The sequence below is a fragment of the Balaenoptera physalus genome, assembly GCF_965194825.1.
Source record: "Balaenoptera physalus genome assembly, chromosome: Y".
Lineage (NCBI taxonomy): Eukaryota > Metazoa > Chordata > Mammalia > Artiodactyla > Balaenopteridae > Balaenoptera > Balaenoptera physalus.
In genome coordinates, this window is record NC_138904.1 from 11,241,561 (window position 1) to 11,258,218 (window position 16,658).

At 34.9% G+C, this 16,658-nt stretch overlaps 1 pseudogene across 1 annotated transcript in view; it reads left to right on the forward strand.

Moving 5' to 3' along the window:
• The window catches only part of LOC309653397 (XK-related protein 3-like), a 37,581-nt pseudogene extending 27,101 nt beyond the window's left edge, over window positions 1-10,480 (forward strand). The window contains exons 4-5 of the transcript in view: window positions 9,815-9,943; window positions 10,058-10,480. The product of the transcript in view is annotated as an XK-related protein 3-like (transcript). The remainder of the gene's footprint in view (window positions 1-9,814; window positions 9,944-10,057) is intronic.
• Window positions 10,481-16,658: the final 6,178 nt, after the last annotated feature.

Consider the following 16,658-nt stretch of genomic DNA (forward strand, 5'->3'; position numbering starts at 1 on the left):
ACAATAATATCTTACATAAAAAGGTGGATTTGGCATCTAATTTGATACTTTTATATTAGGGTATATATTTCAGGGAAAAGTAACATAAATGACTTTGGTGAATATAAACAATATTTCTCAAGCATGGAATGTAGTACTTAAAGTGTTTTTTGTAGAAATTGGGGAAAAACATCCATAAGAAGAAATGAGTTATCCTGTCTTATGGGGCTTATGTAGATGTATTGGGAGAAAAACATACAGTTTAACCAAATGAATATATCTATAGCTATATTTCCCTATATCAATCAATCAATCATTCTATCTGTATTATATTTTTCAGGGGAACTTGATCACTTTCCACAGGGATAATACTAATGGAGTGGAATTAATACTAATGGTTTCAAGTGTGTGAAATATATGATATAAAAACAATTTTAAAAATAGATAATGCTAAATTATCTAAATAAATGAATGCATAAGAATAACAATGCCTAAGAAGAGAGAAAAACAATATTAAATAGTTATACAAGTAAAAAATGTGAAAAGCCTATTGATGAAATAATTGTAAAGGCATTAGGGGAAAAATGTAATTTGTTAGCGGTAGTGGGAAAGGCAAATACTTTTGTGCAACTGGTCTGGTAAGTAAAAGTTATGAAGTGGTTTTCACGTAGTTGAAAAAAAATAAGAAAAAGTTGTATTTGCAAATGTTGAGTCAGTGAGTTTTCCGTGGCAGTTATTACTATTCATTGAGATAAATCTATCTTATGAGTTTTAAATGTTGCAGAAGGGATATATGCACCAATTAATAAAATTATACTGCTACTACATTGTAACAAAGTGAAGAATTTTCGCTGCAGTGGAAATAATTTTTGTTAAATCCCGAGAAACCTTCAAATCCCTCATATTAAGTTGTTCAGTCCAAATTAAGGAGCAGATTTCTCTAAAGATAAAGGTGTCTCTTCCCACAACTAAGTAGCATCACATTTTCTTATCTCATTTGAAAGCTTTCAGACTAAGATAAGCTTATAACTTGTGCCAAGGCAAAGGAGAAAATAAAATAAAATGTACTTGTTCTATCCTTTGGCAATCAACACACTTGATAGAACTTCCATGATGTTATTGATCTGTTAAAAATAGATTAGCAAATGGACATTAAAACTAAGAACAGCAAAATGGCAATGGCTCAAGTTTTACAGCAGCATTGATAAATATTTCATACAAAATGAAAAAATAAGGTTAAAAACAGCAGGAAAAATTATAGAGAAAATAATAAATATGAAATCAGGAAGACTAGTAAAGTTAGGAAAATAGTCTTGGTGAGAGATGTTAGTCAAAGGAAATGAAATTGGGAAGATTCTACTAAAAACAGTCTGCATCATCACCATTATTTCTTGCCTGGATTATTGGAGCTGTCTTTTCACTCTGCTATATCTGCATTTATTTCCCTTATGGTTTATTCCCCAAACAGTAGCCACAGGGATTCTGTTAAAATCTAAGTTAAATCCTGCAATTTTGTCAGAATCATTCAGTTTGTCTCTGCATAATGCAGTCAGTCTTTAAAAGTGGTCTATAAAAATAACCTAAAAATCCTTCACTGTTACAGGTAGAATTGCAGCCCCTCAAAATAGACATATTGAGCCTCTAACCACCAGTACTTTAGAAAGTCACCTTATTTACAGATGATATTATGTTAAAATGAGATCATTAGAGGGTGAGCTCTCATCCAATATGACTAGTGTTCTTATAAAAGGGAAATTTGGACACACACACAAACACGCATAGAAGGAAGTGAAGTTAACAGAACACTATGAGAAGAGAGTGGCACACACTGTAGTAATGCAGCTGCAAACGAAAAAAGGCCAAGGATTGCAAGCTACCTCCAGAAGCTAGAAGAGTCAAGGAAGGATTCCTTCCTCGAGTGTTCAGAGGGAGCATAGCCCTGCCACTCTCCTATTTCAGTCTTCTAGTATCCAGACCTGTGAAAGATTAAATTTCTGTTGTTTGAAGCCCCAATTTATGATAATTCGTTGTGGTACTCTTGTGAAATTCAGTCACCATACTTCCTGACTTCATGTTCTACTATTCATACTGTTTCATTTCCTACTACTAAGGGAATAGGGGTACTACTATTTCATGTGTTCTGATCCTGCCAAACCGCCTGCATTAATATTTATTTTAACATGCTAGGTATCCCCTTCTTCAGCACCTGTATGTAACTTTCCTCTAGTTTTCCTCAAGAATGACTTATGATTTAGATGTCTACAAAAATAATACGTGCTTAGAAAGGCTTTTTTTGAACCTCTATATCTAAAATGCCATCCCTCTGCCACCCAAACCTCTTACCTGACTTTGTTGACCTTTTAAAGACACATTCACTTCCCTTTGCTCTCCAGTACATTGCCTTTGATGATCACTAATCTGTCCTCCATTTTTATAATTTTTTTCATTTTGAGAATGTTTTTAAATGGAATCAAACTGTATGTGACCTTTTGAGATTAACGTTTTAAACTCAGTATCATTCCCTGGAGATTCATCCAATTAAGACAGGCTATAGCCTGACTTAATAGCTCCTTTTACTTGCTTTGTAGTACCGATTCTATGACTATACCACAGTCTGTTTGCCAGTTCACAACTGAAGTTCATATAAGATAGTTTCAGTTTTTAGTTATTAGGAATAAAGCTACTGTAAACCTTCATGTACAGGTTTTCCGAAAACAAGTTTTTACAAATGTCCAAGAGTAAAATTGCAGGGATTTGTTGTAACTGCACGTTTAGTTTTATAAGAAACTGCCAAACTCTTCTGCAGAGTGAATGTATTATTTTACATGATGACTAGCAATGCATAAGTGATCCAAATTTTGCTGCCTCCTCACCAGCATTTGCTATTGTCACTACTTTTTATATTAGGTGTTTTAATATGTATGCAGTGATATGGCTAATAATGTTGAATGTCTTTTCATGTGTTTATTTCCCATGTGACTATCCTCTTTGGTCAAATGTCTCTTTTAATTTGCTAATTGGATTGGTTGTCTTTTTATTTTTGAGTTTTAAGGATTCTTTATAAGTGTTAGATTCAGTACATAGAGTCTGTGAACTAATCTGACAAAAACCTAATTAACAGGAGAAAAAAAGTATATTTTTGTATGCTCACAGGAGCTTCACAGAAAAGAAGTGCAAACCCCAATCAGGTTGTTAGACTAAGGGACTTATATCCCATTTTAACAAAGGGTGAGGAGACTAGACAAAGGAAGAGAGTTTGGACTTTGGAGGAGGGGGTTAAGTTGTGGGAAGGTGACTAGGAAATGTATGATAAATAGTGGGTTTTTTTTTTTTGTAGTTTCTTAATGCTACTCATCTTAATTGATAAGAATTTTTGTTTTCTTCAGAACTCTTGTAAATGGCATGGTTGTTAATTTGGAGCCTCAAATTAATGTAAGGGATAAGCAGGCTGAAGAACTATTCAAAAAGATTATAACAATCAAATTCAAATGCCCAATAACACTGTCTCCATATGCACATGAAGCAAAACTGATAAATATACAAAGTGATTTTGAGAAACCAACAATTTTCATGAGATTAACACATCAGTCATTTGGACTGATAAACAACAAAATTTTTAGAAATAATTGGGAATATTTTGCAATTAACAATGAACAAACCTAACTTTATGTTATAAATTATATATAATATTATAGATATGTAAAAATATACATATTTTATATGTATATATAACATATACATTGCACATATATACATACTTATGTATAATGAAAACACATATACATATTTACACATATATATTTGTAAGTGATATGATCTTGTTTACAGAAAATCCTGAGGAATCCATTAAAAAGATTTAGAACTAATAAATAAGTTCAGCAGAGTTGCAGACAAGACCAGTGTACAAAAATCAATTAAATTTCTATAGACTGACAAAGGACATTCCAAAAATAAAGTTAAGGAAACAATTTTACAAAGGCATCAAAACAACAAAATACATTTATTTGTAAAATACATTTTACAAATGTGCAAAACTTATAAAATAAGAACTGTAAACCATTATTGAAAGAAATGTAAGAAAACATAAGTAAATGCAAGGGTATCCAATATTTATAGACTGGAACACAAAATTAAGATGACAATACTCTCAAATTCATACAGAGATTCAGCAATCCCTTTCAAATTCCGGCTGACTTCTTTACAAAAATTGTCGAACTTCTTCTAAAATTTGCATGGAAATTAAAGGGACCTAGAGTAGGCAAAGCAACTTTTTAAAATAAGGAAAATTTAGAGAACTCACACTCCCAGTTTCCGAACTCACTACAAATCTACAACAATCAAGGTAGTGTAGCACTGGCATAAGAATGTATCAAAAGAATAGAACTGAGAGTCCAAAAATAAGCCCATCTACTTGACTACTTGAGGTCAATTGATTTTCAACAAAGGACCCAAGATAATTCAGTGGGAAAGAATAGTTTTTCAAGAAAAGATATTGAGACAACTGGATATTCACAAGAAAAAGAATGAAATAGAATCTCTATCTCATTCCATAAACAAAAATTAACTCAAAATTAATCAAAGACCTAAATCTAAGAGCTAAAACTATAAAACTCTTGAAAGAAATACAAACATAAACCTTCATGACCTTGGATTAGGCAGTGGTTTCTTAGATATCTCACAGAAACACAACCAGTAAAAGAAAATAGTTAAACTGGACTTCATCAAAGTTAAACTTTTGTGCTTCAAAGGAAACCATCAAGAAAGTGAAAGGAACAACCCACTCTATGGGAGAAAAATATTTGTATTTGGAATATTTAAGGAACTCTTACAATTTAAAGAGAAGAAAATTACCAAAAATATATGAGCAAGGGAGATAAATAGGCATTTCTCCAAAGAAGATAGCACATGAAAACTTGCTCAGCATAATTTGACACTGGAGAGATGGATACTGAAGCCAACAATTCAAACTGTCTAGAATGGATATAAAAATAATTTAAAAATAATAACAACAAATGTTGGTGCATATGTGGAAAAATTGGAACTCTCATACATTGCTAGTGGGAATTTAAAATGGAGTAGCTTCTTTAGAAAGGTGAAACATAGAACTACCATATAAACCACAATTCTACTCTTAGAGAAGTGAAAACATATTTCCATGCATTTGCAACCCAAATGTTTATCAACTGAAATAAAAAAATGTGTTTATCCAAACACAATAGACTATTTTTTTGAACATAAAAAGGAAAGATGTATTGATATGTGATACAAGAGGGATGAACCTTGAAAATATTATGCTATTTGAAAGAAGTGAGTTAGTGAAGATCACATATTCTGTGATTCTATTTAAATAAAATGTTCAGAATAGGCAAATGCATAACAGCAGAAATTACATTAGTGGTTACATAAGGTTAGAAGGACTGGACAGAAAAGTGAGATGACAGCAAATGGGAAAACGGTTTCTGTATGGAGGGATCAAAAAGTTCTACAAGTGAATGTGGTTATGGCCACATAACTCTGAATATACTAGAAACCAAAGACTTGTACACTTTCATAGGATGAGTATATGGTATGTAAATTTTATTATGACAAATCTGTAACCAAAAATATTGTGGACAAATAGGGAAGTAAAAATATTGATTATATTCAATATTTGTGCTGGGATGAAAACTTCATTTTCTAATTTATATAATTGTTTTTTAGTAGGTAACTGCTTGACTTTCATGACAAAGATAATTTTATTTTTGGTAAGAAATACAGTATTTTAAATATAAATTTGACTGTTGATAACACTTCTGGCAAAAACCTTAACATGGCTACCTGAGTCATACAAGATCAAATCAAGGATTCTTTAAATTCACTTGAAGTTTTATAATTTTCTTCTGCTTATTTTTTTACTCATATAGATCTCCACTCTTTCTCTAACAGTTAATTTCACTAACTTGCTCTAGTTTTTTATCTACATCATCCTTTTCTAATCTATTTTATAAGCAAAGATTTGAGGGCTGTGTAATACATAGACAACAGATTTTGGTGATTGAGCATTAGTTTTGAAAGGCATTTATAAAAGGAAATAAAAAATTAATAAGAATTCCCATGTTTTTAGTTTAGCTGAGAGTTTGCAATTTCACGTCGGAAAAAAAAAGCTAATGTGTAGCAGAATTTCCCAATAGGATTAAATGTTTATCTAAGGTTGATAACTATTAACTTACAAAAATATCATTGGCATTGAATTTTTTTCTGAAGATAGGTCAACATTGCAGGTAAAATAGTTGTGAAATTAAGAATTTAAGAGGTAGAAGAATTGTAGTTGATTAATACCAAGCACTGTGAAGGGTCTATTACTTACAGCACACCAAGAGGGATAATGTTCGCCTTTGTGCAAATAGCCCTTGGGGACGTTATATATATGGACCTAGGTAGATGCAGTTTATGATGTGAATTTGCATCACTGCTGAGAATTCCCAAGTTTAGAAAATCCTGGAATTTTTAAGGGTGATAAATTTTCCCATCCTCTGCCCCAGGAGATATAGTCTTTATTTCCATGGTGTTTGTTGTACAGACCTTGAGGATAGTCTAGAGCAAATACTGCCAGCCATTTATGTCCAGAAAATGCAAATATATATATATATATATATATATATATATATATATATATATATATATATATATATATATATATATATATACACACACACACAAGATAGGGGGTTTCCTTGGGTTGAGAAAGGGGGGGGGGAGAGATTAATTGCTTAATGAGTACAGAATAATTTTTTTAAGGTGATGAAAATGTTTTATGTTTAGATAGTGGTGATGATTGTTTAAAAAAAAAAAAAGCCACTGGTATGTATACATTTTGTTCTAATAGCTTTAGCAGTAAAAGAGAAGAACGACTGAAAAAGAGAATGACTAAAGAGATAGAAGTTAATTAGCTAAAATAAAATTAGACTGTTTCATTTAGCATTTAAGAGGGAAATGTTCAATAAACATTTTTAAAAGAAAATAGTCATTTGTTTTTCAAACTTTATTAATACAAAATTGAATAAAACATAATTCAAAGATACAAAGAGAGAAATTATAGTACATTACCACAAAGATGTCATTTGACATTATGAGAAGTTATCTGGAATTATATTTATATTTACAGGTATAAAGGAAAAACAGTTACAATATTAAACTTTCTTACTAACTTTTTGTTTTTAATGGGTGCTGTTGTCTTTTTTTTTTTTAATTTATTTATTTATTTTTGGCTGTGTTGGGTCTTCGTTTTTGTGCGAGGGCTTTCTCCAGTTGCGGCGAGCGGGGGCCACTCTTCATAGCGGTGCGCGGGCCTCTCACTGTCGCGGCCTCTCGTTGCGGAGCACAGGCTCCAGACGCACAGGCTCAGTAATTGTGGCTCATGGGCCCAGTTGATCCGCGGCATGTGGGACCTTCCCAGACCAGGGCTCGAACCCGTGTACCTGTATTAGCAGGCGGATTATCAACCACTGCGCCAGCAGGGAAGCCTCTAACTTTTTTTTTTGAACAAGGAAAGATAGTTTTAGTTTATCTGAACAACAAAATAGGAAGGAATAGCCACAGATTTGAAACTTTTAATAATCATGGTAAACTATATCTATTAAATATAAAACCTATTTTTAGGCCAAAAAAAACTGAGTTTCTCAAAGAAATAGGTGATAAGAGGACATAGAAACTGGAGTGAAAACCAATTAGATACACGTTTTCACATATCCTAGATCACTTAGTTATATTAAGCCTTCAGTGATTAAACACGAAGAGATAAATAAACCTAACATTATGAAGCCTCTACAAAGGATGATGTAAATATTTATGTTTTGAAATAGAATATTCTCTTATGGGTTCTATAATGAGAAAATATTTTCAAGAAAATTTAACCTGTGTAAAATAAATGTATGTGAAGTAAATTTATATTTGGGAAATTCAAAGGTGGAGTTTGACCTCTGAATTTCTTTTTTATATTATTCTAGTAATTCATCTTTAAAGTTATAATAGCTTTATAGCAATAGAAGCAGAGAAACTGTACAAATAGGATCTGTAGACAGTGTGTCTGCATCTGTGTATTCATTCTTTCTCTTACAATTGAATAATTTTTGACAAGTTTCTTAATTCCTGTTTTGTTATATCTAAAAAGGGCAAAATTTAAATACCTATTTCTAGACTTCTGAAAATTACGTGAATTTAATACACTTCAAATACTTAAAATATTGGCAAAGTTCATGGGACCACTTAATTTATATTTTTTATATTTGTTCTTGTTTATATTATTTTCAAAGGTTAAATGACTTACGAAGGTATACTCTAGTTTGGTAGAATTTCTCCAGATGAGCATATGAACTTTTAGAGACAGATTTTTTTTAAAACTTCCTTTTAATTTTTTTGTTAGACAGTTGACTCATTTTTAATCAATTTTTTATGTATCTTTCTTAAAATCAAACATTCAGCTAGATATTATAAGAATTTATATGAATTGTATTTAATATTCTTCAATGACCTTGTATAGTTCCTATTGATCTGTTGTTTTTGGTATTATTAAAGTTGTGTATTGGCAATATCTATCTTTGTTTCTTAGTACTCTTTTCAAATGTATGTATATAATTCATTTTGTAATTTACTAATATCTTTTTTGTTATTAAATCTTTTCTTCTGCTATGGAGTTTTAATTTTTAAATTTTGTTTCTGTTTGTTTGAATTTTTAGGTCATTTATTTTCATTTATTCATTTATATTCATTTATTTTCATTTTCAATTTTGCTTGCTCATAAATGCAGTTAAGTTTGTTAATGTTTTTAGGGTTTCATTTTGAGAATTTCTCAAAGTATGAATAGAGTGTTGTTCATTTTCTAAATGGTGTGCAATTTGAATTTTGATTTGCTCTTTTAATTTATATGAGAAATGACTATTTGGTCTATTTTTCTTTTCTGGTTTAATTGCAACATTTGGAGAGTGTTTTTAGAGAAATCAGTGTTTTTGTACGTTGCACACTTACATTTGAAAAGAATCTTCACTGTTCCTTTCAACCAAATTTAATGTAAAATTATTTAAACAGACTATTTGGTTCGTTTATTTTCTTGATTATCTTTTATGTGCTTAGTTGTCTGATTTCTGAGAGAATAGTGTTGAAATAAAGTTAATTTTGCTAGTGGAATATTTTATTTCTCATAATAATCGTGAAAAACATGTATATCTAAATTCCTAAATTATTGATTCTTCTCCTTCTCTAACACCTCTTACACTTTCAGTCAGCAAAACTGTATATTTCTAGGATTTCTTTTAACTCCACAAATTATTTTTTCTTTCCTGCTATCACTGAGATCTAAAGCATGATCCATATTAAATTAGCCTCCTACTTGGTACCCTTGCTTTTTTTTTTTTTTAAACTAAGGTTTCTATGAAGAACAGAGTTATTTCAGAAGCTCCTTTTTCAGAGACTCCTAATGGCTTTCACTTTGAATAAAATTTAAACTGCTTCCTATTCTATCACACACCTTGCAGGATCAGATCAGCTCTATCTCTCTAATCTCATCTGTGCTATTCTTTCCTGTCAGAGAATGAATGTATGTATTTGTAAATGTTTGTCCGTATTTTGTTTATTTTCTCTTTTTCCAGGAAGAATATACAGTTCATATGAATATATTTTCTGTATCTCTGATTATAGAAGCTTGATAGACACTTATTTCTTGAATAAGTGAATACATTTTTAACCTCCAATAAACAGGGTAGATTGATAGGGATGTATCTTTAAAATGACAGCTTTATGATAGAACATTGTTATTATTTATGAAAATATTATCTAATATTTCAATGTTTATTTTTAATAACATTGCTGATGACATTTTTCCCAATATCAGTTACTTATGGGGCTATTCACTGCAATATATTGGCCATCCAGATCAAGTACAACACTAATATTAAGTTACAGCCAATAGAATTCATCTGCCTTATGATACGTTGTTGATTGGAGATTACCTCACGTGTAGTGATTCTGGTACTTTTTACCACATCTCTGAAGCTGAAGAGCGTGCCCTTTTTATTATATATATTTTCCATAACATTGTTGACAGAATGGCTGGAGTTTGGGAGAAGTGAAACTTATGTTCCCAGCAAAATTTTTAAAAATTCCTATCCAGTGGATATAGTACTGATGCTTATCCTGATCACTCTACTGTATGCTGCCATCAACTTCTCCTGCTAGTCAGCAGTGAAACTGCAGTTGTCAAGTGAAGAAATGATAAGAGACGGAAGTGGAGCCATAGAACCCTACACTACAGCATTCGTTTCTTAGAAAATATGATAATGATACTGGTATTTAGGCATTTGGGTGGGAAATCTTTATTGAATTGCTGTTACTCATTAATTGCCACACAGTTCATCATAACCTGATATTATCCATTGGTTTTATGCTACTCTTCTATCAGTATTTGCACCCAGCGTGGTCAGACAAAGCATTACCAGAACATACTGCAAATAAACCTGAAGCAATGTGATTTTACATACAATCTAGAGGAAACTCAATTAAAAGAATAATATAGGCAGCTGAGAATTTGCTACCAACCCGGGAGTAGGACTGGGTATTTTTCACTTAAGAGTGTATAGGCTATTCATTAAGAAATTGACTTCCAAAGAAAAATGAACATGCTGATTGTGACTTTATTAAGATACTCCTAATGGTAAGAGACATTCAATTTCCTTTCACATAAAGCAGAAGATTGTAAGCAGTTGCTAATAAATTGATTATTCTCTTGTGAATCTTTAGTACTTTGACTTCTTATCATCACTTCCAAATAAATAACTTCTAATGTTTTTCCCTCAACTCTACAGAATTAACAAAACAAAACAAAACAAAAACAACAAGCCATCTAGGTCCCAAACTGGAGCAGGACAAATAAATCTATTTCCCACCTAGAACATCTTCAGAACCTGTGTCTTGAATTAGACCAACACTGTTTGCAGTCTTGAACATGAGTTATTTGTTTACATTCACCCTTCAAAAAGAACATTACCACAGGTTTCACTCTGTGTTTTGCCTAAGGCAAGAACAACTTGGAGGAGAACTCTTGTGAGCATGGTAATATTTATATCAATTTAATGTAGCTAAAGGTCCTCCTCATTGAACTTTGACTAATAAAAGTAACACCAAATTAATGTATCTTAAAGCACAAAACCTTTGTTGTTAAAAAGAAAATGTCATGACAGAAAAAGTTAAAAGAAACATAGGCCTTTCCTAATGTACATAGTATAGTTTTAAAACCTATATATACTTTTATTTTGACTACTTTGTTTTTTTTATTCTTGGGAAAGCAATAGCCATTTGTGATCAAGAACTATAAGGAGTAATACAATTTGAAAATCCAATAATTTTATGTTTTTTTCCTTCTAATAACTTTACCCAAAATTTGAGACAATAACTTTTTTGTTTACTTAAGGTTTTTTTCCGTTTTATTGAAATATACTATATAAGTTAAGGTGTATAATGTGATGATTTGATACATCTGTATACTGCAAAATAACTACCATGAAAGGTTAATTAACACATTCCTCACCTCACACCATTACAATTTTGTGTGTGTGGTGAGAATACTCATGATTCACTCTCTTTGCAGCTTTCAAATACAGGCATATTTTACTTTATCGTACTTAAAAGATATTGTGTGTTTTTACAAATTGAAGTTTATGGCAATCCATAAACAGGAAGCAGGTTTATTGGTACTACTTTTGCAACAGCATTTACTCACTTCACGTCTCTGTCACATTTTGGTAATTATCACATTATGTCATATTTTTCATTATTATTATATTTGTTATAGTGATCTGTGATCAGTGACCTTTGATGTTACTATTGTAACTACACCCTTGAGGGAAGGAATTGAATTTAGGCCAATTCAAGTGAAAAGGAAGAGTTGCATGTCTTTCACTTTAAATCAAAAGTTAGAAATGATTAAGCTTAGTGGGGAAGACATGTTGAAAGCCAAGAAAGGATGAAAGTTAGGCCTCTTGTGCCAAATAATTAGCCAAGTTGTAAATGTAAAGGAAAAGTTCTTGAAGGAAATTAAAAGTGCTGCTCCAGCGAACACAAATTATAAGAAAGCAGAGGCGAACATAAATTATAAGAAAGCAAAGCAGCCTTCTTGGTGACGTGGAGAAAGTTTGAGTGGTCTGGATAGAAGATCAAACCAGCCACAACATTCCCTTAAGCCAAAGTCCAATCCAGAGCAAGGCCTTAACTCTCCTCTATGAACGCTGAAAGAAATGAGGAAGCTGTAGAAGAAAAGTCTGAATCTAGCAGAGGTTGGTTCATGAGGTTTAAGGAAAGAAACTGTCTCCATAACATCAAAAGTACCAGCTGAAGCAGCAAGTACTGATATGGAAGCTGCAGGAAGTTATCCAGAAGATCTAGCTAATATCATTAATGATCGTGGATACACTAAACAACAGATTTTCAGTGTAGATGAAACAGCCTTCTACTGGAAGAAGATGCCATTTAGAACTTTCATAGCTAGAGAGGAGGCATCAAGGACTGGCTTCAAAGCCTCAAAGGACAGGCTGACTCTTGTTAGGGGCTAATGCAGCTGGCGACTTTAAGATGAAGCCAGTGCTCACTTACCATTCTAAAAATCCTAGGGCCCTGAAGAATTATGCTATATCTATTCTGCCTGTGCTCAGTAAATGTGACAGCAAAGCCTTAATGACAGCACATCCATTTATAACATATATATATTTAATTTTTTTAGCCTGCTGTTGAGACCTGCTGCTCAGGTAAAAAGGTTCCTTCCAAAATATTACTGCTCATTGACAATGTGCTTGGTTACCTGAGAGCTCTGATGAAGGTGTACAATGAGGGCTTATTGTGCCTTACACTAGCCCTTGTGACACTCCCATTCTGCCAGTTAAAAATCTAATGGCAAGAGTTGGAGATTTGTACAAGATTTGAGATCTATCAGTGCTATTATCTTCCTTGCCATTCTGTAGTGTCAAATACCCATACCTTACTGTCCTATATCCCTAAAATAGTGACGTCTTTACTGTGAAAGATTTCTGCAGTGCCTTCTTCAGTATCCCTGTACATCCTGATGCCCAATATCTTTTTGCCTTTGCTTGGAATGAACAATAATATACATGGACTATGATGCCACAGGGCTACACTGAAAGCCCCACTTACTTTTCCCAGATATTAAAAGTGGACTTACAGGGGAGACCTTCAAGATGGCGGAGCAGTAAGACGTGGAGATCACCTTCTTCCCCACAAATACATCTACCTGTGGAACAACTCCTACAGAACACCTACTGAACGTTGGCAGAAGACCTCAGACCTCCCAAAAGGCAAGAAACTCCCCACGTACCTGGGCAGGGCAAAAGAAAAAAGAAACAACAGAGACAAAAGAATAGGGAAGGGACCTGCACCAGTGGGAGGGAGCTGTGAAGGAGGAAAGGTTTCCACACTAGGAAGCCCCTTCACTGGTGGAGACAGGGGCAGGCAGTGGGGTGAAGCTTCGGAGCCACGGAGGATAGCACAGTAATAAGGGTGCAGAGGGCAAAGCGGAGAGATTCCCACACAGAGGATGGGTGCCGACCAGCACTCACCAGCCCGAGAGGCTTGTCTGCTCACCTGCCCAGGGTGGGTGGGGCCTGGAGCTGAGGCTCGGGCTTAGGTCAGATTGCAGGGAGAGGGCTGGGGTTGGCTGCGTGAACACAGCCTGAAGGGGGCTAGTGCACCACAGCTAGCCGGGAAGGAGTCTGGGAAAATGTCTGGAACTGCATAAGAGGCAAGAGACCATTGTTTTGGGGTGCGCGAGGAGAGGGGATTCAGAGCACCGCCCAAACGAGCTCCAGAGATGGGCGTGAGCTGCGGCTGTCAGTGAGGACACCAGAGACGGGCATGAGACGCTAAGGCTGCTGCTGCAGCCACCAAGGAGCCTGTGAACAAGCACAGGTCACTATCCACACCTCCGCTCCTGGGAGCCTGTGCAGCCCGCCACTGCCAGGGTCCCGTGATTCAGGGACAACTTCCCTGGGAGAACACACGGCACACCTCAGGCTGGTGCAAAGTCACGCCGGCTTCTGCGGCTGCAGGCTCGTCCCACATCCCATAGCCCTCCTTCTCCCCAGCCGGAGTGAGCCAGAGCCCCTGAATCATCTGCTCCTTTAACCCTGTCCTCTCTGAGCGAAGAACAGATGCCCTCAGGTGACCTACACGCAGAGGCCTGTCCAAATCCAAAGCTGAACCACAGGCGCTGTGTGAACAAAGACGAGAAGGGAAATCTCTCCCAGCAGCCTCAGGAGCAGAGGATTAAATCTCCACAATCAACTTGATGTACCCTGCATCTGTGGAATACCTGCATAGACAACGAATCATCCCAAATTTGAGGTGGTGGACTTTGGGAGAAACTGTAACCTTGGGGATTGCTTTCTGCAACTAATTTCTTTCTGGTTTTATGTTTATCTTAGTTTAGTACTTAGAGTTTATTATCATTGGTAGATTTATTTATTTGGTTGCTCTCTTCCTTCTTTTTTTAATATATATATATATTTTTTTCTTTTCCTTTTTCTCTTTTTCTGAGTGTGTATGTGTATGCTTCTTGGAGTGATTTTCTCTGTATAGCTTTGCTTTTACCATTTGTCCTAGGGTTCTCTCTGTCCAATTTTTAGTATAGGTTTTACCACTTGCTATAATCAGTGGATATGTTATTTGGTTTGGTTGTGCTTTTCTTTCTTTCTTTTTATTTTTCTCTGTTTAATTATTTTTTAAATTTTCAATAATTTTTTAAATTTTAATAACTTTATTTTCCCCCCTCCCTCGTCCCTCCTCCCTCCTCCCTCGCCCTCTCCCTCCCTCTCTCTCTCTCTCCTTCTTTTCTCCTGAGCTGTGTGGCTGACAGGGTCTTGGTGATCCAGCCGCGTGTCAGGCCTGTGCCTCAGAGGTGGGAGAGCCGAGTTCACGACATTGGTCCACCACAGACCTCCTGGCTCCATGTAATATCAAACGGTGAAAGCTCTCCCAGAGCTCTCCATCTCAATGCTAAGACCCAGCTCCACTCAGTGACCAGCAAGCTACAGTGCTGGACACCCCAGGCCAAACAACTAGCAAGACAGGAACACAACGCCACCCATTAGCAGAGAGATTGTCTAAAATCATACTAAGTTCACAGACAACCCAAAACACACTAGCAGATATGGCACAGCCCACCATAAAGACAAGATCCAGCCTCATCCACCAGAACACAAGCACCAGTCCCCTCCACCAGGAAGCCTACACAACCCACTGAACCAAACTTACCCACTGGGGGCAGACACGAAAAACAACAGGAACTACGAACATGCAGCCTGCAAAAAGGAGACCCCAAACACAGTAAGTTAAGCAAAATGAGAAGACAGAGAAACACACAGCAGATGAAGGAGCAAAGTAAAAACCCACCAGACCAAAAACATGAAGAGGAAATAGGCAGTCTACCTGAAAAAAAATTCAGAGTAATGATAGTAAACATGATCCGAATTCTTGGAAATAGAATGGTGAAAATACAAGAAACGTTTAACAAGGACCTAGAAGAACTAAAGAGCAAACAAACAATGATGAACAACACAATAAATGCAATTTAAAATTCTCTAGAAGGAGTCAATAGCACAATAACTGAGGCAGAAGAATGGATAAGTGACCTGGATGATAAAATAGTGGAAGTAACTACTGCAGAGCAGAAGAAAGAAAAAAGAATGAAAAGAATTGAGGACAGTCTCGAGACCTCTGGGCAAAAATTAAACGCACCAACATTCGACTTATAGGGGTCTCAGAAGAAGAAGAGTAAAAGAAAGAAAAAGAAAGAAAAGAAAGGGTCTGAGAAACTATTTGAAGAGATTATAGTTGAAAACTTCCTTAACATGGGAAAGGAAATAGTCAACCAAGTCCAGGAAGTGCAGAGAGTCCCATACAGGATAAACCCAAGGAGAAACATGCCATGACACATATTAATCAAACTATCAGAAATTGAATACAAAGAAAAATTATTAAAAGCAGCAAGGGTAAAACAACAAAATACATACAAGGGAATCCCCATAAAGTTAACAGCTGATCTTTCAGCAGAAACTCTGCAAGCCAGAAGGGAGAGGCAAGACATATTTAAAGTGATGAAAGGGAAAAACCTACAACCAAGATTACTCTACCCAGCAAGGATCTCACTCAGATTCGACAGAGAAATTAAAACTTTTACAGACAAGCAAAAGCTAAGAGAATTCAGCACCACCAAACCAGCTTTACAACAAATGCTAAAGGAACTTCTCTAGGCAGAAAACACAAGAAAAGGAAAAGACCTACAATAACAAACACAAGACAAGTAAGAAAATGGGAATAGGAACGAACATACATATTGATAACTACCTTAAATGTAAATGGATTAAATGCTCCAACCAAAGAACACAGACTGCCTGAATGGATACAAAAACAGGACCCGTATATATGCTGTCTACAAGAGACCCACTTCAGACCTAGTGACACATACAGACTGAAAGCAAGGGGATGGAAAAAGATATTCCATGTAAATGGATATCAAAGGAAAGCTGGAGTAGCAATTCTCATAGCAGACAAAATAGACTTTAAAATAAAGACTATTACAAGAGACAAAGAAGGACACTACATAATGATCAAGGGATCAATCCAAGAAGAAGATATAACAATTG